The following is a 26,436-nucleotide window of genomic DNA, read 5'->3' as shown; positions in this document are numbered from 1 at the left end:
TTACACATGGTCATGTATTGGCACGTATAGAGCTTGAAGTATATGTGATCTAGTTGCTCTGATTTGAAGTATATGTGTGCTTTTTGCCTAGCAATTTAAATACTGGTTGAAATATGAAGAATATGAGCCTGGTCGATGGGACCCACTAACCAGAACATGAAAAATGGGACCCAGTTACAAGAACCTGACAATTGGGACCCATCTGACTAGTGGACCCATTTAATAAAAAAGGAAAATGAAATAGTTTAGACAAAAAGGCCATGGCCCAACAATAAAAAGGCTGCAATATTGGGCTTGGCCCATGAACCCAACCAAAAATTGACAGATAGAAAAAACACAAATAGGTTGAATTGTTTGGCTCGCCCATGTAAAACACTGAATCGGACTGGGCTAATTCTTGTGCCACATCAGCTTGCCATGCTGGATGCCTACGTGGTCTGGAGAGGTTTCTTGTGACCAAAAATTTGGTCGTGGAACCAATGACCTTTTACATATCGCAAAGAAGGTCACTAATTTCAGTTTACGACCACCAGCTTTTGACCTTCTGTTTTTGGTCACAAAAAGGTCGCAAATGAAAAACTATGACCTTTCAGTGACCAATAGTGGTGGTCACAAGTTGACATATTTCTTGTAGTGTATGTTGAGATTTCCTCGAAGAGGAGAGGAGATGCAATATAAGTATTCCCCTCAATTAAGAATCAAGGTTATCAATCTAGTAGGAGAATCACACAGAACCTAGTTAGTAGCATCTGCACACACAAAAGCAAATACTTGCACGGTCACACCCAACGCAAACAAGAGGGTTGTCAAGCCCCTTGGTGGTTACTTGCAAGGATTAAATCTTGTAGTGGTAGATAGATAAATTGCAAAGATAAAATAAAAAGGAAATAAAAAATTGCAGCAAGGTATTTTTGTGTTTTATATATGATAAAAGTAGACTCGAGGCCCATACTTTTTACTAGAGGCTTCTCTCTCAAGCACATAGCATATGATAGGTAAACAAATTACTGTTGGCCAGTTGATAGAAAAGTGCATAGTTATGATGATATTCAAGGCAATGATCATGTATATAGGCATCACGTCCGAGACAAGTAGATCGACTCCTACCTGCATCTACTACTATTACTCCACCCATCGACTGTTATCCAGCATGCATCTAGGGTATTAACTTAATAAAAATGGAGTAACACCTTAAGCAAGATGACATGATGTAGACAAAGCTAACATGAATAAACCCCATCGTTTTATCCTTAATGGTAATAGTGCAAATACGCGTCTTGTCCCTTTCTATCACTGGGATAGAGCACCGCAAGATTGAACCCATCAAAAAGCACCTCTCCCACTGAAGATAAATCAATCTAGTTGGCAAACCAAACGAATAGATCAGAGAGAAATACAAAGCTATAACAATCATGCATAAATAAGTTTAGAGAAGACTCAAATATTTCTCATGAATATTTAGATCATAAACCCACAATTCGTCGGATCCCAACAAACACACCGCAAAAGAAGATTACATCACCCAAAGTCTTGCAATTTTTTTCTCCGTTTGATATTGATTTTCTGAAAAGCCAAAAACAAGCAAAAAAATCGGAACTGGCACTAGGCGCTAGGTTACTAGGTTAGTCCCAAAAATGATATAAATAGCATATAACATCCAAAATTAATACTATAATAGCATGAAACAATAAAAAAATTATAGATACATTGGAGATGTATCATCCACTCCAAGAACTTCTTGCATCAATGATGCCGGAGTCTGACATTGTAGATTCAGTTATAGCACTCTGTGAATAGCATGAACAAAGGAAAGAATCAATATAATCCTGCTTGAAATTTGTTTGCATGAACGGAGAAATCTTCTGCATGAAACTTGATTCAGTGAATAGGATGACAAAATCTTTCGTTGCGAGTGATCTATTGTTTGACTGAACTTCAATTTAGCTGGTATGTTTTTTGCAACAACCGTTTAGTAAATCTTGTGGAGGAACATTGCAAGTTTCATTCGAACAAAAGTTTCATTTCAAGTTTAGCTTTCATTGAAGCTTACAATGTTTTTGAAGCAAAAGTTCATCTTGAAAAGAAGATAAAGCATCTATTCCTAAAACTTGCAATGTTCCAAAAAAACCTAAACCATCTATCGCGCCATCACTTTAATCTTCTGTTTAACTGAACTTTTGTTTCATCTATAGAGAACTCGTGTAGAGAATCTTCTTTTTGACTAAATCTGCAAGTAGGGGGCAGCGAGCTTTCAATTGGTATGTGTCGTAGAATTGTCACGTCAGATGTCCTCGTGAAAGGACTTAGTTGTGGAGCCATCCCAACTAGGAAGCTTGAAGGGGTTAAATCGGGACAAAGGACACGGGAGGGTTTATACTAGTTCGGCCCCTTACGGTGAAGGTAAGGCCTACGTCTAGTTGGGTTGGTATTGATGTTTCGATGACCAGGGAGCAAGACACGCTATGCCTGGTTCTCGATGAGTTGTTTCTTGCCCTAAGCCGCCAGCGGGTCGTCCCCTTATATACACGGGTGGACGCCCTGCGGCTTACAGAGTCCCGGTCGGCTTATAAACAATGTCCTGCTCGGTGACTAGTTAAGTCTACCTTATGATACAAGTAATATCCTTACAGCGGTTTACTACAACGGGCCTTGAGTCGCTAGCGGGCCTTAAGCCCATCTTGAACCGCTATCTTCATGCTTGGCTTTGGGCTTCTCTCTGATGAGTCTCTTTGCATAACCCGGCCCCTCCTGGGCGGCTTACACAAATAGTTATATCCCCAACATTAGGCCCCAGATTGATTTGAACCTGTTCATGTCAATCTAAAATATTTTTAAAGAATTAAATCTTCAGCCTTCTTGACTATGCGAAGGGTTTCTTTAACCCGCCATGACGTCATCTTCTGGATCCGTCTTAACCCGGTGTGACGTCATCCTTTCTTTTAACTCATATTTTATTCCGTCGAATCTTTCAACAGATCTCTGTCTTTACTGGCCATCCCGAGAATCGAGGCGCCAGAGCCGCTGGATAATAAATGTTATCTCCTCGTTTTTCGCGCCCTCTCGGTCGTTCTTCTCTTATAAATAGGGCGACCTAGGTCTTCCCCAGTCATCTTCTTCCTCTCCTCTCTGCCACTCGAGCTCCGCCGCTGTCGCCGCCGACTCCCTCGTCTTCATCGACTCAGGCCACTGCATCAACCTGACCTTGACCAGAGATCGACGACAAACCTCTGCAACGTCTCCTCATCTGTGAGTTCTTCTTCCTCGCTCCTCAGATCCGCATTAGGACCTTCGAAGTTCTTCGGTGTTCTTCATTGCTCATTAGGAACCCCTCATAGATTTGCTCACCACCGTCTTTTTGATATCACAAACGATAGAAAACTGATGCGCTAGCTGTTTCGCACCCATTTTAAGTGCAAGTAGATCCCTTGCTGCCGCATAGAAGCCTTGTTCGAGCCTTTGAACTTCATCTGCGCCAGTTCTAGGTCTAGAAGATTTTCTTTTTCGAACAGCTGTTTGATCCATAATAATAACAGCAACTTGTAAAACCTGTTTGTGTCATCCGGAAGTAAAAACTGCCTCAGCCGAATATGTTTAACTGCTCTTTGACACCTGTAGTGGCTTAAATATTGTTTGCATAGACATCCTTATATCATTAGGCCCCTTTCTATAAGTCGCCACTTTGAATATTTTTCCCGGGTTAAAGTTGAACCGGAGCTTTCTATTGTGTCGTAGGCCACTGTCGTCATGGCTCCTAAGGCGGCCAAAGCCCCTGGGACTTGCAATTGGGTTCCATCCACAGTGACGAAAAGTAAACTTGCCGAGTTTGTGAAGTCCGGCCATCTGCCAAAGAGGGAGGTCATGTCTTATCGTGTCCCTAACCCGTCTGAAGAAATACCTCAACCCAAAGATGGGGAGGTAGTAGTTTTTACGGATCACATGAGCCGGGGATTTGCTCCTCCTGGTTCAAAATTCTTCAGGGAGGTTTTGAATTTCTTTGATCTTAGACATCAAGACATTGGACCCAACTCCGTGTCAAATATTTGCAATTTCCAAGTCTTCTGCGAGGTATACCTGGGAGAAGAGCCAAGTCCGCCATTGTTCAGGGAACTTTTCTACATGAACCGGCAAAATGAACGTGCCAACGGGCCGAGTCTTGAGCTTGGCGGCATCTCAATCCAGCGACGGAGAGATTGCCTTTTTCCTTATGCTGAGCTGCCGAGTCACCCAAAGTCTTGGAACCAAACATGGTTCTATTGTCAAGATACCTCACCGGCTGATGAGAAGCCCCTGCCCGGCTTTCACGCCCTGCGCCTCGAATCTAATCATCCGTTGGCAGATAAGTTATCCACTGTTGAGCGCCTGCACCTCAACCCCACCATCAGGAAGATCAAAGCTCTTCTAGAGAACGGGTTAAACGGCATCGATCTGGTTCGAGTCTGGGTCACCTGGCGGATATTACCATTAAGCCGCCGCTCTGGCTTAATGTGCACCTACACAGGCGAAAAGGATGACCCAATGCGTCAAAGTCCTGATGATCTCCCAGATGATGTTATAGATGCTACAGTCCAATCTCTGTTGAAGGAGGGTACTGTGACCAGTAATGCCTTTGGCTTACTGCCCTTCTGCAAGAAGAACCCGGCCCCTGCGGTGAGTTATCAATCTTCAAAAATACACTTTAACATGTTATGCCTTCTTGTATTTATGATTCCTTATCTTTTTCCACAGGCCGATGACAATTTCTGGAAGGTCAAGTATGACCACGAGGCCGCCAAGCAAGCCAGGGCATCCAAGAAAACTGAAAGAAAAACTGCCAAGACGGGAACCTCAAGGAAGAAGAAACCCAGCGCTTCCGACTTGCTCAAATTGGATGATACTTCTTCGGATGATGAAGAGGTAATTCTTTAATTTTCTTAACTCCGTTGTTGCTATTTTACTGACATTCTATCCTTTTAGGAGGATACGGGGAACAGTCAAGCAGTTGAAGAAGAGGTAACTATAATCTCCTCCGACTCAGAGTCTTTGCCAACACAAAAACTCCGAAGGGTGACCCGGAAAGTAAGATTTTCACATCCTCTAGCTTACCAAGATCCTCAATTTCTTTTGAAGCAACAACAACTTGAGAACTGGAGGCAAACTCGGGCTACTCAAGACGCCGAACTCTCCTCCGGCTTACCTGATGTAACCAGCAAGCGTCGATCCGAGGTTACCTCCAACTTACATTCTGCTTTTCCTTTGGCGGGTCTAATTTGCCAACCTCTCAATTCATCTGACTCCAATTATCAGGATGCTTCTCCGTCTTCCGACGAGTCGATGCAATCAAACATGCCGGTTTTTAAAACAGCTCCCGGGTAATGCAACCTTTCTTACTGTAAGTCTTTCCATACTTATACATTGATACTCATCCTTCCAGTTTGATTGACAGCTTGCAAGTGAAGCCTAGCAAGAGGGCAAAGAAGAATAAGCCGTCCCAAGACCCGGTGGTTCCTGAACCGGCAATTGACTCATCCGTTCCCGACGGCTCCACTCATCAGCCACCGCCTGAACCGGCTCTTGATATTCCAGTGTCAACCTCTGACCCGCCTGCAGAAGACGTTGTCCACAATTCTGATAACCCGGAAATTCCTAGCCCGGCCAAGACGACTGATCCAGAGGTTGAGTTTCTGAAAAGCCAATATGTTGCGCCGGGCCAGCCTATTGTTCTTGCTCAATGCACTGCCAAGGAGGAGTTTGCTCAACATCGGAAAGCCAAACAGGCCATCACTAATTATACTCACCTAAGCATTGGTGATATAGTCTCGGGCTATCTGAACCAAGTGCACAATAGCCGTGACCTGGAAATTGACATGGTGAAGCAAATACAACATAAATCTGAGGTATACCTTTAGCTTTTCCTGAACCTTATTTACTGTACCAGCCCCCAAGTCTATTGCTTATGAATGAATATGCTATAGACTTAGAAATCTATTTACTGTTAGTATGTCCGGTTTAAAGTAAATACATTTAACCCGGTGATAGCATGAAACTTTGAATTGACACATTAGTCCCCAAGTGTCAAGTATCTTTACTTGTAAAATGCTTGAGACTTTAGTATATATGGCTTGGCAAATAAGTTAAAAAATTCTTTGAGCATACATTAGCCCCCAAGTGCCAAATATCTTTACTTGTAAAATGTTTGGGACTTGACTGTTACCTTATCATGATCCTTACCATAATTTCGTGCCAATACAGGCTACCATAAGTCAATTTGAATCGGAGATTGCTGACCTGAAGAGCCAGCTGAAGCTTCAAGAGCTTGAAACTCAAAAAGCAAACTCCAAGTTTGAATTCAGCATCTCTGAACAAGAAAAATTGAAGAAAAATTTTGAGTCGGAGAAACAAGCTTGGGTTGATGAGAGGGCTACATTAGTGACTCGGGCCGAAACGGCAGAAGCATCTCTTGCAGAGGCAATAACCGAACTGTCCGACTTAAAGCGGCAGATATCCCAAATGGTCTCAGCCATCTTCGGTAAGTCCCTCCAAAAAACCTTAAACATTGTAATCTTCAAGGATTTATTGTGATGATTATCTCCGGCTTATTGTTATGCTTGTGACCATACAGGCCCCAGGAGTACCAACCTCAAGCAAAACATGCTGATCAAGCTCAAGGCGGTTTACACCCTTGTGGAGCAGCTGTACACCGGGTCACAACGTGCCTTGGCCGTTGTAGCTTTATCAACTCCACATCCCCGCCTTCTGCAAGACGTATTGAAGAGCCTCGCTTTTCTTCCTCAGCGGATCCAAGATCTAAGGCGGGCGTCCTCAAGAGCCGGAGCCGTAGCCGCATTGAGTCGGGGTAAAGCATGGCTCCTAGAACTAGACCCGGCCGACCTTGCCCTTGGATACCCAAGTCTGAAGGAGGACAGTACTGCCTTTGACGACCATGACTTCAACGCCTGTGTCAAAGCCATACGTCCCGTGGCGACCCTTATTGGAAATGACACAGATCTTAGCAAGTATGCACCGGCTTATGACAGTGAAAACCGGAGAATCCCAAATGCTCCATATGATGAAATCAGCCTGATCCCTCCAATGCGTAAGCATACATTTGCCCCTGAAGTGGACCCGGCCGGTTTAATAGATGAGGATGCTGAATTTGAAGCTTTAAGCGGCATTGACTGGGCCTCGTCCACCTTCCAGGACAAAGCAACCGACGGAGAGGCGGAGAAGGATAACCCGGAGCCATCAAGCCCGCCAAAGGAGTGAGCTGCCAGGCGTCTTACCTTTTGCCCAAATGATGCTTCACTTATTCAGACTCGGGGAGTCTTGTAAAAACTTCTCAATGTTTGCCATGCCTTCGTGCATGTTTTATGGCGCTGTAATGATTTCATAAGCCGTCATTAGCCTATATTTCCCAGCTTATATTGATTGTTTGCTCCCTTGAAGTTAAATTTTCCTACCTTACTCGGCACATAAAGCAAACAAAACTTTCTTGGGCGGTTTACTGCGCCAGGGGCTTACAAAGTATTGATAACCCGGAACATAGTACAAAAAACATCATGTACAGACCGATTTATGAATACTTATACTTGCAATAACATACCTGTGAACCCCTTGGTAACCTTCCCGGTTCATATGTACCTGACACTTGTAAGACTTGGGGTAGTCAATACTGAACCGGAAGGACCAAGACTCATCTCCTCAAGAAGGTTCAAATATAGTTAAAGCAATGATCACAGGCTCCTGATTCGAATACGATCAGAGAACCGTTCCAAAGGGGTTAAGCTAAGATTCAGATACGATCATATAGCCCCCAGTGGCTTTGGCGATGCCGATCAAGTGGGTATCGACAGCTATGTTCTCTTTGGTTCGAATACGACCTATGTTTGAACAGGAAGCCCCCAAGTGACCATAAAAGTTGTTTAATGACGCTGATTCGAATACGATCCACGTCAGACCCAAAGGGGTTAAGCTGTGATTCAAATATGATCAAGAAGCCCCCAAGTAGGTTTGGCAGTATGCCGATCAAGTGGGTATCGACAGCTATGTTCTCTTTGGTTCGAATACGACCTATGTTTGAACAGGAAGCCCCCAAGTGACCACAGCTAGATTCAGATATGATCATAAGCCGGACCAAAGGGAAAGCCGGATTCAAATATGATCCGGTCCCTGTTGGCAGTGCCCATCACCTGATAAAGAAGACATAAACACAATCTTTATGGGAAAAAAGGACAGAGGTCCTGCTTTATTGCTTTATATAATATGTACATCGGAAAACGTATATACATCTTAAGAGCCGAAGGCTTTAAGTATAGTAAGGCCGCAGATGAGCAATATTCCACGGCCGGCGAGTCTCCTCCTCCGATTTATGTGAGTCCTTGTGCTCTCGAACATCAATGAGGTAGTATGACCCGTTGTTTAGATTCTTGCTGACCACAAAGGGTCCTTCCCAAGGCGGAGATAGCTTGTGCATGTCAGATTGATCCTGGATGAGCCGGAGCACCAAGTCGCCTTCCTGAAAGGCTCTGCTCCTAACCCGACGGCTCTGATAGCGGTGCAGGTCGTGCTGGTAAATCGCCGATCGGGCTATTGCCAAGTCTCGCTCCTCATCCAATAGGTCAAGTGCCTCCTGTCGAGCCTTTTCATTATCCGCCTCAACGTAAGCCGCCACACGGGGCGAGTCATGTCGTATGTCACTTGGCAGGACTGCCTCTGCTCCATAGACCATGAAGAAAGGTGTGTATCCCGTAGATCTGTTAGGCGTAGTGTTGATGCTCCATAACACGGAGGGTAACTCCTCTACCCAGCAACCCGGAGTCCGTTGTAAAGGGACTAAAAGCCGGGGCTTGATGCCTCTAAGGATCTCTTGATTAGCTCTTTATGCCTGACCATTGGACTGTGGATGAGCAACAACCGAAACATCAAGCCGGATATGTTCTCTTTGACAGAACTCTTCCATGGCACCTTTAGAGAGATTAGTGCCATTGTCAGTTATGATGCTATGTGGGAAGCCAAAACGAAAAATCACCTTTTTTATGAACTGAACCACTGTGGCTGCATCACACTTACTGACCGGCTCTGCCTCGACCCACTTGGTAAACTTGTCTACTGCCACCAGCAGATGTGTCTTTTTATCCTTAGACCTTTTGAAAGGTCCAACCATGTCAAGCCCCCAGACCACAAACGTCCAAGTGATTGGGATCATCCGCAATTCTTGAGCCGGCACATGAGCTCGTCATGAGAACTTTTGACAACCATCACATTTGCTGACCAAATCCTCCGCATCAGCATGAGCCGTCAGCCAATAGAAACCATGACGGAAAGCTTTGGCTACGAGAGATTTTGACCCGGCATGATGGCCACAATCCCCTTCATGGATCTCACGGAGTATTTCTTGGCCTTCTGCAGGCGACACACAGCGTTGAAAAGCCCCAGTGACACTTAGATGGTGTAACTCACCATTAACAATCGTCATGGACTTGGAACGCCTAACAATTTGTCTTGCCAAGGTCTCATCCTCAGGTAACTCACCCCGGGTCATGTAAGCCAAATAAGGCACTGTCCAATCCGGGATGACATGAAGAGCCGCCACCAGTTGTGCCTCCGGGTCTGGCACCGCTAGTTCTTCCTCGGTAGGCACCTTGACAGAAGGGTTATGCAAAACATCAAGAAAGGTGTTAGGTGGCACCGGCTTACGTTGAGATCCGAGCCGGCTTAAGGCATCAGCCGCCTCGTTCTTCCTTCGATCAATGTGCTCCACTTGATAACCCTTGAAATGTCCAGCCACAACATCTACTTCACGTCGATAGGCCGCCATGAGAGGATACTTAGAATCCCACTTGCCTGACACCTGCTGAGCAACGAGATCTGAGTCGCCCAGGCACCTTACCCGGCTTAAGCTCATTTCCTTGGCCATCCGAAGACCATGAAGTAAGGCCTCGTACTCAGCTGCATTGTTAGTACATGGGAACATAAGCCGGAGTACATAACGAAATTTGTCACCTCGAGGGGAAGTTAAGACCACTCCAGCCCCCGAGCCTTCTAGCTGCCTGGACCCGTCAAAGTGGATAGTCCAATATGTGTTATCTGGCTTCTCCTCAGGTGCCTGCAACTCTGTCCAATCATTGATAAAGTCCACCAAGGCCTGAGACTTAATAGCAGTCCGAGGCATGTACTTCAAACCATGAGGCCCAAGCTCAATAGCCCACTTGGCGACTCGTCCTGTGGCCTCCCTATTCTGGATGATGTCTCCCAGAGGGGCTGAACTTACCACAGTTATAGGATGACTTTGAAAGTACTGCTTCAACTTCCTGTTGGCTATAAACACTCCATAAACGAGTTTCTGCCAATGTGGATACCTTTGCTTAGACTCAATGAGTACCTCACTGACATAATAAACCGGCCGCTGAACCGGATACTCCTTGCCAGCCTCCTTACGCTCCACCACAATGGCAACGCTGACGGCTCGTGAATTGGCAGCCACATATAACAACAAAGGCTCTTTATCAATTGGAGCCGCGTGAACCAGCGATTCAGACAATTGTCTTTTCAAGTCCTCAAAAGCAGCATCAGCGACATCACTCCAGACAAAAGTGTCTGCCTTCTTCATCATTTGATACAGCGGTAGGGCCTTCTCACCTAACCGGCTTATGAACCGGCTTAAAGCGGCGACGCGACCCGCCAATCGCTGAACATCATTGATGCACGCCGGTTTAGCCAGAGAGGTAATTGCCTGAATCTTCTCCGGGTTAGCTTCAATGCCTCTGTTTGATACCAGAAAACCCAAAAGCTTGCCTGCAGGTACACCAAATACACACTTGGCCGGGTTAAGCATCATCTTGTAGACCCGGTGATTATCAAAGGTCTCTTTCAAATCCGATATCAAGGTTTCCTTTTCTCTGGACTTCACCACAATGTCATCCACATAAGCATGAACATTACGCCCAATTTGATCGTGCAAACAGTTCTACACACACCGCTGATAAGTCGCCTGGGCACTTTTGAGTCCAAATGGCATAGATACATAGCAGAAGGCTCCAAACGGAGTGATGAAAGCCGTCTTCTCGTGGTCCTTAACTGCCATTTTGATCCGATGATAACCTGAGTAAGCATCCAAAAAACTCAAACGTTCACAACCCGCCGTAGCATCAATAATCTGATCAATACGGGGGAGGGCAAAGGGATCAGCCGGACAAGCTTTGTTTAAATCCGTGTAATCCACACACATCCGCCAAGTGCCGTTCTTCTTGAGGACAAGCACCGGGTTAGCCAACCACTCTGGGTGAAAAACTTCCACAATAAACCCGGCCGCTAAGAGCCGGGCCACCTCTTCCCCAATAGCCTTCCGTCTCTCCTCGTTGAACCGTCGGAGAAACTGCCTGGCCAGCTTATACTTCGGATCAATATTGAGAGTGTGCTCAGCGAGTTCCCTCGGTACACCCGGCATGTCAGAAGGTTTCCATGCAAAGATGTCCCGGTTCTCACGGATGAACTCGATGAGCGCGCTTTCCTATTTGGGATCCAAATTGGCACTGATACTGAACTGTTTAGAGGCATCTCCTGGGGTAAAGTCAACAAGCTTTGTCTCAGCGGCTGATTTAAACTTCAACGCTGGGTCATGCTCAGTAGTTGGTTTCTTGAGGGAGGTCATGTCCGCCGGGTCAACATTGTCTTGATAAAATTTGAGCTCTTCGGCCGCACAGGCCGACTCAGCATAAGCCGCGTCACCTTCTTCACATTCCAGGGCCACCTTCCGACTTCCATGCACAGTGATGGTGCCCTTGTGACCCGGCATCTTGAGCTGCAAATAAACATAACACGGCCGGGCCATGAACTTGGCGTAAGCCGGCCGCCCAAACAGAGCATGATATGGACTCCTGATTTTGACCACCTCAAACGTTAACTTCTCAGCCCTGGAATCATGTTCGTCTCCGAAGGCCACCTCCAGCTCAATCTTGCCAACTGGGTAGGCCGATTTACCCGGAACCACCCCATGGAAAACAGTGTTGGATGTTCTCAAATTCTTCTCAGTCAACCCCATGCGCTGAAAGGTCTCATAGTAGAGGATATTGATACTGCTACCGCCATCCATGAGTACCTTAGTGAACTTATACCCACCAACCTGGGGTGCCACCACCAAGGCTAACTGACCCGGATTATCGACCCGCGGAGGGTGATCCTCTCTACTCCATATAATCGGCTGCTCTGACCACCTCAAATAACGAGGAATTGCCGGCTCAACAGAATTACGGCCCTCTTATGAACCTTTTGGTCACGTTTGCACAAGCTAGTGGTAAACACGTGATACTGTCCACCACTCAACTGCTTTGGATGGCTTTGGTAACCCGACTGCTGCTGCTGCTGCCCTCCTTGACCAGACTGCTGCTGATTATTACCACCTGAATTCCCCTGAAAACCGGAATTTGAGCCACCGCCCGGGCCATGAAAGCCGCCAGCCCCTGAGCCGCCGCCAGATCCGTGACTGCCATCGAAGGTGTTGGAATTTTTAAATGCCTTCATGATCGCACAATCCTTCCATAGGTGGGTGGCGGGGTGCTCCCGGGTGCCGTGCTTCGGGCAGGGCTCATTGAGTAGCTGCTCAAGAGATGGGCCTGACCCGCCGGACCGAGGCGGCTTACCCTTATATCTCTTGTTGTTACCTCGTGCGTTGGCATTGGCCACAAACTCCGGGTTGCCATCCGCCTTACGCTTATTGCCGCCTTGATTCCCCGGGTTATGCTGCTGACCCTTTCCATTGCCGTTCCTTTTTCCCTTCCCTGTCTTCTCATCGTCAGACACGGGATCCTTGGTACTATCAGAATCGGCATATTTGACTAAAGCCGCCATCAGCGTACCCATATCCGTGAGGTCACGTTTAAGGCGCCCCAGCTTCTGTCTCAGCGGCTCAAAGCGGCAATTTTTCTCCAACATAAGGACTGCAGAACCGGCATCCATCTTGTCGGAGGAATGAATGATCTCCTTGACCCGGCGTACCCAATGGGTGGTGGACTCACCTTCCTCCTGCTTGCAATCCGTCAGGTCCACAATCGACATTGATTGCTTACAGGTGTCCTTGAAGTTCTGAATGAACCGGGCCTTTAACTCCCCCCATGAACCAATGGAATTGGGTGGCAGGCCCTTTAACCAAGACCGAGCCGTTCCATCTAGCATCATGGTGAAATACTTAGCCATCGCCGCGTCACTAACTTCCAACAGCTCCATGGCCATCTCATAACTCTCAATCCATGCTCCGGGCTGCAAGTCGGCCGTGTAATTCGGCACCTTTCGAGGTCCCTTGAAGTCTTTGGGCAACCGCACATTACGTAAAGCCGGAACCAGACAAGGAACACCACCGGTTCTAGTGGCGACACCCGCCTCAACAGAAGTTGTGGGATACTCTGGAAAATCTTGATGTGCCATCTGTTGAGCCGCCGCCTGAGCCGCCCGCTCGTCCTCCTGACGTATTCGATCTTGCACCGGGTTATAGCCACCGGGCTGGTTACGGCGTTGGGTGTTGCTTGACAAAGCTTCCGACTCCATGTGCCTGCTGTAACTCGGGCTCTGGTTCTGGCGAGGTGGTGCTAACCAGGGCGGGGGAGTTGAATGAATCCTGTCCCGGCTGTAAGAATAGGTCTCCTGCTGAGCTAAGGCCGTCTGGAGGAGCTCTCTGACTCTCCGGGTCTCTACTACCGCCGGGTCATCACCCTCCATAGGAAGAGCCGCCAAACGTGCTGAAGCTGCAATTAAGTTCTCCATGGGGTTGGAAAAGTGACCCGGTGGAACCGGCACATAACGCGGCGGTGGCATGCTCACATGAGGTGGTGCCATCTCCCGAGGCTGAGTCGGCCCTTCTGTTCCGGCTGTCATAAACTGATTGGCCTCCGGGTTACTTGGTCCGGCTCCGGGTGTAGCAAAAAGAACCCGAGGATCGTAATTCGGAGGTAACCGAGACTGAGTCTTCTGATGTCTTCTCCTCATTACCTCATTGGATGCGTTTAAACTCATGGTGAGCTGGTAAGCTTCTGACTGCAAGCGCTGTGCCCGGGCGTCGAGAGCCGCCCGCTCTGTAGCTAGTCTAGCATCCTCAGCTGCCAAGGCCTCCTTGGCCTGAGCTATCTCTTCACGCACCTGTGCTACGGCTGCATCATGCTCGTCTTTGTCTGCAGGAATAACCGTAGTAGTTAACAGGGCCGTAAGCTTGTCCATGAGGTCCATCAGCACCTGAGCCGATGGGCGCACGGGGCCGCCTGCCCCGCCTGCTCCTAACCCGGATGTAATCGCTGTCGCAGTTGTAGAGTTTGCACCAAGCTGAGTTCCAGCCATGAAGATCCCTGCCCATCTTGGTGGCTCACAGGGGTCCGGAATACTGCTACCATCGAAACAGCCCCCGAGCGCGCCGTCATGCACCTGATACAACGAATCTGTTGAGCCGATGGACGAGTCACTGTCTGAGAGGACAACCGTCTCACCCCCATCTTCAGATCTTTTAGGAAGTTCCTCTCCGTGGATGCAGCCCACGAAGGCACGTCTTAAGACAGTTGAGTCCGGGTCTTCCTTGCACGCTGAGCCGTCTCGACGAGGTCGGTGCAGTTGTCCGGCTCAGGGCCCGGCTCACCGATCCGGCCGATGAAGACATGGATTCCGCCGAAGGGGACCCGATATCCGTACTCAATTGAGCCAGCGTCGGGACCCCAGCCTTCGTCGTCGATGTAGATCTTGCCGCGACGACTCTTGGTCATCCGGCCCACCACGTATCCCTTGAGCCCTTCGAAGTTGCCCTTCAAGAACTCAAATCCACCATGCGCTGACCCCATGGTGGGCGCCAACTGTCATGGAATTTTCACGTCAGATGTCCTCGTGAAAGGACTTAGTTGTGGAGCCATCGCAACGAGGAAGCTTGAAGGGGTTAAATCGGGACAAAGGACACGGGAGGGTTTATACTAGTTCGGCCCCTTACGGTGAAGGTAAGGCCTACATCTAGTTGGGCTGGTATTGATGTTTCGATGACCAGGGAGCGAGACACGCTACGCCTGGTTCTCGATGAGTTGTTTCTTGCCCTAAGCCGCCAGCGGGTCGTCCCCTTATATACACGGGTGGACGCACTGCGGCTTACAGAGTCCCGGCCGGCTTATAAACAATGTCCGGCTCGATGACTAGTTAAGTCTACCTTATGATACAAGTAATATCCTTACAGCGGTTTACTACAACGGGCCTTGAGTCGCCAGCGGGCCTTAAGCCCATCTTGAACCGCTATCTTCATGCTTGGCCTTGGGCTTCTCTCTGATGAGTCTCTTTGCGTAACCCGGCCCCTCCTGGGCGGCTTACACAAATAGTTATATCCCCAACAGTATGGGACGGGGAAGCGGTGGCAAGAAGGAAAGGCGGCCAGGGGTGGCCATGAGGAGGAGAGCCGGGGGAGCTGAGTAGGGGTGCTCTATCGCCGGGGAGGGGGTCGCAAAAATGCCACTACGGCGTGATTTTTTGTACGAAGGGGGTGTAACTTTATCCATTTTATCTAATACTATAACAACATTTTATCCATTGGTAGTCAATATAATTGATGTCTACTTTAGACGGCTTGGCTGCTTCTGAATATAGTTTCTTGACATTTATATTCTTGTCGGCTATTAAAGATTGTTCATTCTCGTCGTTGCCGCTGCGTTTGCAAATGTTCTTGGACACACCAAGCTCACACTGAATCTATTGGAAACACAGATGGGCAACCAAGGCATTTCTTTTCTAAAATTGACCTAATGCGGTTCAGAATTTACACTAGGTGCTTATGCTTTCCAAACAAGTTAGCCGCTCTCAGTGGCATTAGTGGCCAAATACAAAGAGCAAAAAATTCACCTTATATGAGAATCACAACACTCTAAGAACATCTTGCTAGTACGAGTTATTTCTAAGAATGTTAAGGATGTGTTTGGCTGCTCCTCCTCTTCTCTGCTCTTCTCTTCTCTTCTCTTCTCTAAGTAGAGTAGGCACAGCCAAGACATGAGTAAAAGTGGCTCCTGCCCATAAACAACTAACTCACTGCCACTATGTTCACAAATTCTTCCTTCAGATTACAACAAGCAACTGAATCAATATATAAGCTACAAATGCTAGTCTTAATTAGTCCTCGCGTGCGGCTATAATACTAGTTTCTTGTCTCAACCTCATAGAAGCTTGCTTGTTGCCAACACTTGTCTTTTTGCCAGATAAACGACAACCTACTGTCGGTGCTTGCACTACATTCACGCATGCAGTTCGATGCCACTAGGCTGAGATGACTGGACTAACTAATGAGGGTTTCAATTTGACTAAAGATAACTGATGAATAATGCAATGACTTAAAAGAATAATGGCAAAATGGAAGATTGCAAGGAACTGACAGATGACTCAAAGACATGACTAATAATTAATAAAATAAAATAAAACAAAAAGAAGCATTCATTTCCACAAGAAAAAAACTACACAATGAGCTGATAAAAAGGAAGACTGGACATTCAGTGAACAGAATTATACCAAATTATGTTTATATGTTAGCGCAAATGAAGATAAAAATATTGATAACCATTGGACAGAATTAACATTGAATCCTATTAACATCCACCTAAATTTTTTATTTGCAGTCTACATGAAACACCTAGGGCTATCTACATGAAAAAACATTAATTACCTAGGTGATAATGAAATATTTAGCAGAAGCATCCGGAGAAAAATACAAATACCCTATTGCTGAACATAGCTAGTCTAATAATAATAAAGGGGCTATTGCTTCTCGTGGTACGTCACAAAAATTGTCCCCAAAGTTACAAAATATTACTCACCAATGTCATCTATAAGTGAAAAAAAATATTTTACACAGGGGGATCCCTCGCCTGGGCCGGCCCATGCAGTATGGACCTCCTATACTACGCCCTGCACGTTGGGAGAAGACGCAACATGCCAATTTGGCCCGACCCATGTCTGGGCGACCTCATTTTTAAATTTCGTTTTCTTATTTTTTTATTTTTCTTTCCATTTTCTTTTTTTCTACTCTACATAATTTGGGGCTTCAATAAATTCCTGAAAATAAAAAAAGTGAGACAATTTTTTATTAAATAATAAAATGTTTATGGATCAAAAAATGTCCACGGTTTTGTAAAAAATGATTTCTTTTTCAAAAAATGTCTAAATTTTAAAAACAAATTCTCGTGAAATCAAAAAATGTACATGATTGTTTTAATTATCGTGTTTTAAAAAATTTAATGAAACTGAACAAAATTTCACCAATTTAAAAAATGTTCATGAACGGAAAAATCATAAAAATTCAAAAAATGTTCGTGACTTACAAAATATTTTATTCATTTATAAAATGTTCGCCGATTCAAAAAATGGTCATGCATTTCAAAAAAAATTGTTAGATCAAAAAAATGTTCATGAATTTCAAAAATTGTTCCACCAGTATCCAAAAACTGTTGGACCATTCTAGAAAATGTTTGCCGGTTCAACAAAATTATTTTAAAAAGGTACAAGATTGAATAGAAAATGTTTGCAAATAGTACAAATGTTCATGAATTCAAAAATTGTTCTGCTTTTAGAAAATGTTCACAAATTTGTATAAGTGTTCCCAAATTTCAAATATGTTCACGACTTCAAATATGTTCAAGAGTTTAAAAAATGTTCATGATTTCAAAAATTGTTCATGATTTCATGAAATTTAGAGTGATAGTGTATCTCGGTGATGCCACAAAATATGGTCATGACCATTGAAGATTATGTTTTTTCGTTACAGTGCACGGGCCCTTTGGCTAGTATATTCAACGAACCGTGTTCCAAAAATCTGCATAGAAGGTCCATTATCCCTCGTGCTAATGAAGAGCATTTACACGGCACAAAATAGACACTGAACTAATAGAAATGTCAGAAAAAACACCACCACTTTCGACCCAATAAAACACATGCTGGCAGAACCCCCCTTGGTAGAACCGGTGAGCAATAACTCAATTTTACATCATTGACCAAAGTGATCTCATGTGAAATTCAAAACAAATAATTCATATGCTATTCTCGAGTGAGGGGGTGAACAAATAGCAGACACAGGAAGTTAGGAACAGAACGTAAACTGTCCAAAAAAGCGAACACACGAAGACAAACCGATTATATTCAACCCCCCCCCCCCCCCCCTCCGCCATGGTCACTAGGTTGGGCTAGATGGCTACCAATTTCTCCTCCATCACCCTGAACAGCTGCACTCGAACACGGAGGAGAATGGGTTCTTTGCTCTCGGACAAGAATGAGGTGTCTGCTCTTCCTCGAAAATGAATTGAATCAAAGAGGAGAAAAGGGGACGCACTAGCCTACACGGTGCCTTACTGGCCATGCACCGAAGTCAGCTACGCACGAGCCTACGCACAGTGGCAGAGCCAGAAAAATTCTATTAGGGGGGCCAAGTGCTCTTAATACTGATTGGGGAGGGACAAGAATGAGGTGTCTGCTCTTCCTCGAAAATGAATTGAATCAAAGAGGGGAAAAGGGGACGCACTAGCCTACACGGTGCCTTACTGGCCGTGCACCGAAGTCAGCTACGCACCAGCCTACGCACAGTGGCGGAGCCAGAAAAATTCTATTAGGGGGGCCAAGTGCTCTTAATACTGATTGGGGAGGGCCAAAGCATCAATTTAGCAGCAAAACATCACTAATTTTGCACTGTTCATCAGAAAATATGCAGCAAATAGATGATGTTAAGGGGGGCCAGGGCCCCTGCTGGTCCCCCTGTCTCCGCCACTGCCTAAGCAGTGCCTTGCTAGCCGTACGCCGAAGTCAGCTCCCACCCCCCCCCCCCCCCCCCCTCTCACACACACACTCGCTCGCCCCCTTTAGAAATGACACGCAACTGAAAAGGACACCCCCAAACGGGTCAGATTCCAAACAAGGAGTGGGCGACCCACAACCTGAATAAAAAGCCCAACGACAAATAAATCCGACACGCACTCGCGAGTGACAGACAAATGAGGGACACATGCGACGTTGAGATTTGTGCATGATCAAACAGATGACTGATTTTTCGTATAAGTGATTAGCAAAAAAGAACAACGGTGCTGAAAAGATATAAGAAACCAGGGAGATTAATTTAGGAGACCGGACAAATTCTAACAGCAATTACACTTGCTAGATTTTTCATAGCAAGGAAGGATGCATTTCAGAGCTTGAATCACATGCTACGACATTATGTGAAGATTCACTATTCAATTAGGACAGAGTAATGTCTATCCACACTAAACAATACAAAGGAGGTAACTATGGCTCCCTCCACATTTTCGCATCCGGGTTTGGGACCGGCAAAGACAGTGTTAAACCACAACAATACAAAATACAAGTTATACAACACCAATCATTCAGCAAAGCAAGGCCACACCATCAAGCAAATGCAATACACACACAGTCACACAAGCACACACAATCAAGCGCTTGCACACAAGAAAGACCAAGAAACTGACATAGATACATGCACATCACACATACAGTCGCACACACACACACAATGTAGCACTTGGACACAAGAAACGGACAGAAACAGACTCCCTCCATATTTTCACATCCGGGCTTGGGACCGGCAAAGGCAGTGTTAAGCCACAACAACCAATCATTCAGCAAAGCATACAAGCCACACAAGATCACACACACAGTCATAGTCAAAATGCAACATTCACAGTCACACACACACACACACACATAGTCACACATCACAGTCAAATGCACAATATTCACACAGTCACACACAGTCAAACACAGACAGTCAAGCCACACACACAAGAGTCAGGCCACACACAGTCAGACACACAGAATGGAGCGCTTGCACACAAGAAACAAAAACAAACATACATAAATAGGGCACAAACAGAAAGCAAATACATGCAAGACCAAAGTAAAGTAGAAAGCTATAAAGAAATTACAGAACCTGAATGACTAAACTGATTTCTCTCGAGGGGTGAGGCTGATTCAGATCTTCCTTCCTGAAAACAAGAAGCTGGTTAGAGGCTGATTAAGTGGTTATCTTCATCATTACCCACAAGTTTGTAGGCCTATGGACAAAAAAGAAATGCTAAATGTGTTCTTGTTCTACTTACAAGAGAAAGCAAGGCTAGAGCAACATTCTTATAGAAATTCTGGCTAAGGTAAGCCATTCATACCTAAAAGATATATGTTTAGAAATTCTGGCTAAGGTAAGCCATTCATACCTAAAAGATATATGTTTCAAGTTGGCAACTATGGTTGCCTCTCATGAGTTAAAAGCCGATGGATAGCCTGAAATGACATGAGCAACTTAAAATGTGAGTTTCCACAATGTAAATGATGTTTCTATTATTCTTGAAGCAAGAAAAGTAGCTTACGTTATCAGCAGCACCAGCAGTCATATTTACAAAAGAAGATTAAGATGACCTGTGATGTAATAAGCAACATATGAGTGAAATATACTTGGAAATCAGTTTATGATCATAACAACATAGGTAATTATTCTTGTGTGTATATCAAAGTTATCAAGAAATCAATGATTCAGTACAAAATTCATACTCTGAGCATTTTTGAAAGGATAGGAACTTACTGATTCTGTGTATTTGCAACTCCAATAATTCACCTGGTTTGTCGTCTTTGACTTTAGCTATAGGTGAGAAGAACGAATAACAAATAGAAGTTACACAACTGGAAATACCCCACTCCTGCGATGTTCAGGAAAGAGTGAGGAAGAAGAAGGGGCTACATCATTCATGTTAGGAATCTGGTAACAAAGAGGACCAAGGCAGTACCTTCTAGGAAGAACATTTGCTATTTTTGCCCATTTATTCCCATATACCCGATGCGCATTAATCAATGCATGTTCCTCCTCAGTAGTCCAAGCATCTCTCTGTATGTCTGGATTCGGATGATTATGCCACCTAAGATGTTATGTATGAATTCAAAATCAGCTTCATAACCTATCAGCTATTTATGTAACCAGTGTGTTTTTGAATTAGCAAACATTCCCCTGATTGTCTTGCACAAAGGGAAAAAAAATAAGCGAACCATGAAAATAAAACAATCAAAAGAATACCTCTCTTGACATTGCTTGCCTATGCGTCCAGGTAGTGACCTTGCAATGAGACCATTTTGTTCGTCGATACTGCATTTTGAGCACAAATATCAGGTGGCAATAGTTAGTTATGGATACGACACATCTAAAAACAGATTTACCCAGGAGTAGCAAAATTTGGCTAAATAAACGTTTTGACATCAGCATCGCAAAATGTAAAGCACGTAAACATACCTGCATTGTATGCAAATCTAACCCATCAGTGTCCTTAGCAACACAATAAAGAGCCAATGTGACATGTCCAGATCCAATGTCTGTACCTTAAATACTTAGAAAAGTATTATTCCAGTGACGGGACAACAGTAATATAAAAAAAGAATATGATATCCACATAGGACATAATCACAAAAAAGTTCAGAAAAAAGAATAGTGCTAGGTCTGTTCACATTCACCAAACAACAAAGCAATAATCGTGACATAAAACACAAGTTATACAAGCAGACATTAAGCAAAGCATACAAGCCACACTATCAAACAAATGCAATTTACAAATAGTCACGCGCACACACACACACAGAGTCAAGCCACACGCATATTCACCATCAAGCCACACAGTCATACACACAGTCAAGCCACACAATATTCACCATCAAGCCACACAGTCACACACACAGTCAAGCCACACGCACACAGAGTCAAGCCACACAATATTCACCATCAAGCCACACAGTCACACACACAGTCAAGCCACACGCACACAGAGTCAAGCCACACACACAATCAAGCCACACACACACAAAGTCAAGCCACACACATATTCACCATCAAGTCACACACACACACACACACACACACACACACAGAGAGAATGGAGCGCTTGCACACAAGAATAGGGGCACACAGAGAAACCTAATGCACGACCGAAGTAAACTCAAAATGCTATATAGAAATTCCACAACTTGAATGAGTAAACTGATTTCAAGTTGGCAAGAGTGGGTGCCTCTCAATAGTTACAATATTGTGCATGTTACAGCAGCACTAAGAGCTTGCTCAAGAGCATTTTCATCAATCTATTTGAGAAAATACAGAAACGATGTTCCGTCAAGATCTTTGAGAATAAAATATGGAGGCCATATCAGTTCCAAATACGACTTGCTAATAACCACTGCAGTACTTAAACATTAGTATCAAGTAGGGTAATTTACTACATACAGTAAGCAAAACATTGAAATATTTGAAGTGTGTAAAAAAGAAATTAGGCACCACCACACCGGCAAGGCAACAAAGAACCAAACAAGACAGAACATTAAAAAGGAGTAAATTGTAGAAGGGAGAAACAAATCTACAACTGAATGGAGTAAGCCTTACTCATCCCCAATTTGGCGTTGCTCATTTGAGAGATACCATAGTATCGAAGTGTAGCTTCCAAGAATTCACCCTTTAGATCTAAAATTCTCACATAGTAGACCTACAAGAGATATAAGAATGGAACTAAATTTTTGTCCTTAGTTGTAGATAGATAGATTATTAAACTGTTTCTGAACCAAGAAACCTTGTATTGTAAGTTCAGAACTTTCTGGTTGTTGTGTTTGTGACCAAAATCGAGGCTTTGTTGATAAAAGCTTCAGCATTCACTGCATCATCATCCTACAAAATGAAGAACTACATTAGTCCAGCTGACAACGACTAATGCAATGACGACAAAGGCTAAAACAGGACTAACCTCCAAATAGAGTCGTGCAATCAGGACACACTTGGATAATTTGTTTGTGTCATCAAGCATCATGGTTTTCAAGATGATGGTCAGGTTTCCCAGACTTAGAAAATCCAATAACATGTAAAGAGAGACAAAAGATGGCTTTTACCTAGTTCCTGAGTGTAAGTCAATGCCACTAAGCATTTGTGCTGCTCTCGACCATTATTGTTCAAATTCATACAGTTCTGCAAGCTTCTCTCTAATCATCACAACCTGCATTTAGATAGCCAGCATGGTTATAGATCAAGAATGTTGCAAGACTTCTCTACATAATAACAACAAGGTCAATCACAAAGTCACTAAAGAATATTTAATGAGATAATTAGTTGGTCGGTTGTAATGTTACTTCCATTACAGATGTGATCCATAGCAACACTTCCTGCAGTATATGGTGAATATTCTCAGTTTATGCGCATCGAAACAGTAAATACGCCACTTTAAAATAACAGGACGTATGTATTTCTTCTTCGTAGCATCATGTGCAAAAGCAAGTCAGTAAATAGCACAGCCACAAGTTCTGCAATTTTTTCATTTATTACGAACAATTTGGTCCAGGAGATCCATTTGTCAAACACAAGTTGAGTATGATGTGGCAGAGAACATCAACTACACATAAAATCAAGTGTACCTGATTAGCCAAGCCATGCAGTGGCCCAGCCAAGCCGTTCAGTGTCCTTAGCAACACAATAAAGAGCAAATGTGACATGTCCAGATCCACATGTTTGTACCTTAAATACTTAGAAAAGCATTAGAATATGAATCCACATAACACACATATCAGAAAAAAGTTTAGAAAATAGAATAGGCAGTTGTCTGCACTAAACAAGTACTGGTCTGTTACCTATGCTCGGGAACTATCAATACCAAGTTAGCATAGATGATTGTCCGTCAAGACAATCACTCCTGCCATATAAACATGTATCTCAAGGAAAATTTGTAAGAGATGTCGTTAATAACTTGAATAAAACACACCATATCAAGTATACTAACATAGAAGTGATATCAATATTTCTACCTTCCACATCAGATATTACAAAACACACCATAGCTAGTATAAAACACACCACGGCCTACATGGTTTGCACCCCTGAACGCATCCCCATATATGGAAAGACAGACATTGGGAACATAAGCAAAGCATGACAAGAAGAACCCAATTGGAAAGAACACTAAACAAGCAACCATCAGAACAAGCATAATGAATCACCCCATCTCTGCTTATAAGATGTGTGATTCAAGAACATAAGAACAACCGTAACAAACATCCATAATGACCAGCGAGCCAAACCAGAGTATCATAAGGGTGCATGTGTTTGAGGTCCGGAAATCGCTGACGAACAACGCAGGGACAAAACCAAGGAACCGATCTGAACGAACACGATAAACTGACCTTGCTTTGGCCTCTCCCTGTCTTCGTAATCCAAATTCAAAACCAAACGGCGAACACGAAACGTAATCGGTCATCGCTCCGCCATGAACACGAAACACAGGATCGTGAGTGTCTCTCAGATAACCTAAGTACACGCAGAAGTGGAATGATCCAACAAACTCAGAATCGACATTAAGTACTCAATGATCCAGAAAAGGGTGTCAGAACCTCAATGGTCAATGATCGCACTATAAGTTAATTGTCACAAAGTCTAGGCAAAGCAAGAAAAGCATTTTCCATTGACTGGACATTAGTAATACAAAAAAAAATGAATATGATATCCACATAAGACATAAGAAAACACGTATATCACAAAAAATTTAAGAAAAAAGAAGCCCACTTCTACACTAAACAAATACTAGGTTATTAATCACAATACCGAGTTGATGCCATAAAATTTAACTTGACAAACAATAATTTCTCAGGCACACTAACTGGGGATTAACAAATGTCAGACAGAACATAAGAGTTGGGCTAGTCAACTGGATCAGGATCATCACAAGAAAACAAGTAGCACATGTCCACGTTATAGGTTCGTTGAAATTGTTGTCGAAAGGAAAGGGGCGTGACAGAAGTTAGCAGCATTGATAAAAAAAACATGTGATGAGCGTGCTTTCACGGATAAATAAATTCTGGAGTTACGCATGCTATGCAATCTAGAATGTAGTCTAAGGGGAACTAACTAGCAGCAGCTCATCTGAACTCCTATGAGTACTTCAATGGAAATAGCAACATCAGGAAGAAAAGAATATGGTTTGCACTCTTGTAAAACTAGTCAAGCAGCAGGTGTTCAACAGTAGCAGCAGTAGGTGTTCGATTAGTCAAGCAGCAGGCCACATGGTTTGCACTCTTGTAAAACTTTTATGCTCGTAACACACAAGCAAAGCATGATAAAAAGAAACAAATAGGAAAGAACATAAACAGTATACACCATCAGAACAAGCGTCTCAAGAACTGACAGAGCACACATACGCCTAGTCGGTACAACACAAGAAGTCAAGAATTAACGGACCCTGGAACTCAAGAATTGACAGAGGGCCAACAAGAACTGACAGAGGGCCAAGAATTGACAGAGTATCACAAGACAGCATGCGTTTGAGTTCTGAAAATCACTAAGAATAACGCAGGTGACGGAACTAGCACGATAAACGAACATCGCTCCCCGTCTCCGGCCGTAATCCAATTCCGAAACCAGACCCGTTCGTTCCTGCAACCGACGCGAACACCAAACCCAGGATTGCTAGTTCGGATAACAAAAGCGCACGCAGAAAGACAGAATTGCTAGTTCGCAAACGAGACGGAGACCCCCGACGAGGCGAGACGGGCCAAGAACACGCGCGCGCATCGGGACAACGGCGAGGGCGTGCGAAATCGAATCAGGCGCGACTCTAAACGGACGACGGCGAAGACGAGCAAAATCGAGCCGGACGCGACCCCAAACGAGCGACGGCGAGGACGAGCAAAACCAAACCGGACGCGACCCCAAACGAGCGACGGCGAGGACGAGCAAAACCGAACCGGGCGCGACCCCAAACGGACGACGGCGAGGACGAACAAAATCGAATCGGGCGTGACTCTAAGCGGACGACGGTGAGGACGAGCAAAATCAAACCAGGCGCGATTCTGAGTTGACGAACCGAGCACGAGCAAAATCAAATCATGCGCGATTCTATCCCTAAACCTAAACGGACGACGAATCGAGGACGAGTGAATCCAAGTCAGACCCGAGGAGATGAGGCGAGAGGCATGACCCGGGTCCCCGGACGAAGAGGGGAGGAGCAGACCGGCCGCGGCCAGAGCGCGGGGAGGGAAGAAAGGGCGCGCCTGGCCGCGGGTGGGCCGCCGGGGAAGTGGCGGCGTCGCCGGCCGGGTCCTTGCCGGAGACGGCTTCGGCGGGCGGTGGAAATCAGGGGGGAGTGGGAGGACGGGAGCTGGATCCGGAACGGGTGGGCGAGACAGGAGGGGTCGGTCGGTCAGCAATGCGGCATGGCACGGAAATATTACCGTTGGGAGCCTCGGATTAGGATCGGGTGCTCGAGCCAGAGGCGGTTGCGTGCAGAGTCGGTCGGTTCGGGCACACGGCCCATCGGTCAAGCAGGCGCACATGAGCGGACCGGCCCATTTGCTCATGTATGGTTGTGTGTTGTGTCTTATCTCTACCTAATAGTAAAGCTTGCCGGGAACGTACGAAGAGAAAATGGGAGAACTCCCCTAGGCAAAAAACCTAGGGTTTCGGCGTTC

At 45.0% G+C, this 26,436-nt stretch overlaps 1 long non-coding RNA gene across 6 annotated transcripts; it reads right to left on the bottom strand.

The window, feature by feature from the left end:
* Nucleotides 1-1,728: 1,728 nt before the first annotated feature.
* On the bottom strand, nt 1,729-26,151 carry LOC123159332 (uncharacterized). Of its 6 annotated transcripts, none has more exons than XR_006479636.1 (13): nt 23,395-26,151; nt 22,876-22,979; nt 22,734-22,763; nt 22,563-22,657; nt 22,379-22,478; nt 21,245-21,330; nt 21,032-21,100; nt 20,748-20,876; nt 20,546-20,660; nt 20,334-20,382; nt 20,181-20,247; nt 19,901-19,955; nt 1,729-1,787 (listed from the first exon to the last, which is right to left on the bottom strand). It is a non-coding gene; the product is annotated as an uncharacterized lncRNA (long non-coding RNA). The 6 variants fall into 6 exon arrangements; XR_006479637.1 differs by lacking the exon at nt 1,729-1,787 and having other exon boundaries at nt 18,821-19,955; nt 23,395-23,494; nt 23,608-26,151; XR_006479638.1 differs by lacking the exon at nt 1,729-1,787 and having other exon boundaries at nt 18,821-19,955; nt 21,245-21,338.
* Between the last annotated feature and the right edge of the window lie 285 nt (nt 26,152-26,436).

Source organism: Triticum aestivum, chromosome 7B (genome assembly GCF_018294505.1).
Source record: "Triticum aestivum cultivar Chinese Spring chromosome 7B, IWGSC CS RefSeq v2.1, whole genome shotgun sequence".
NCBI classification, from domain to species: domain Eukaryota; kingdom Viridiplantae; phylum Streptophyta; class Magnoliopsida; order Poales; family Poaceae; genus Triticum; species Triticum aestivum.
The sequence above is the reverse complement of the archived record's forward strand: the minus strand, read 5'-3'. Positions and strand labels throughout refer to the sequence as shown.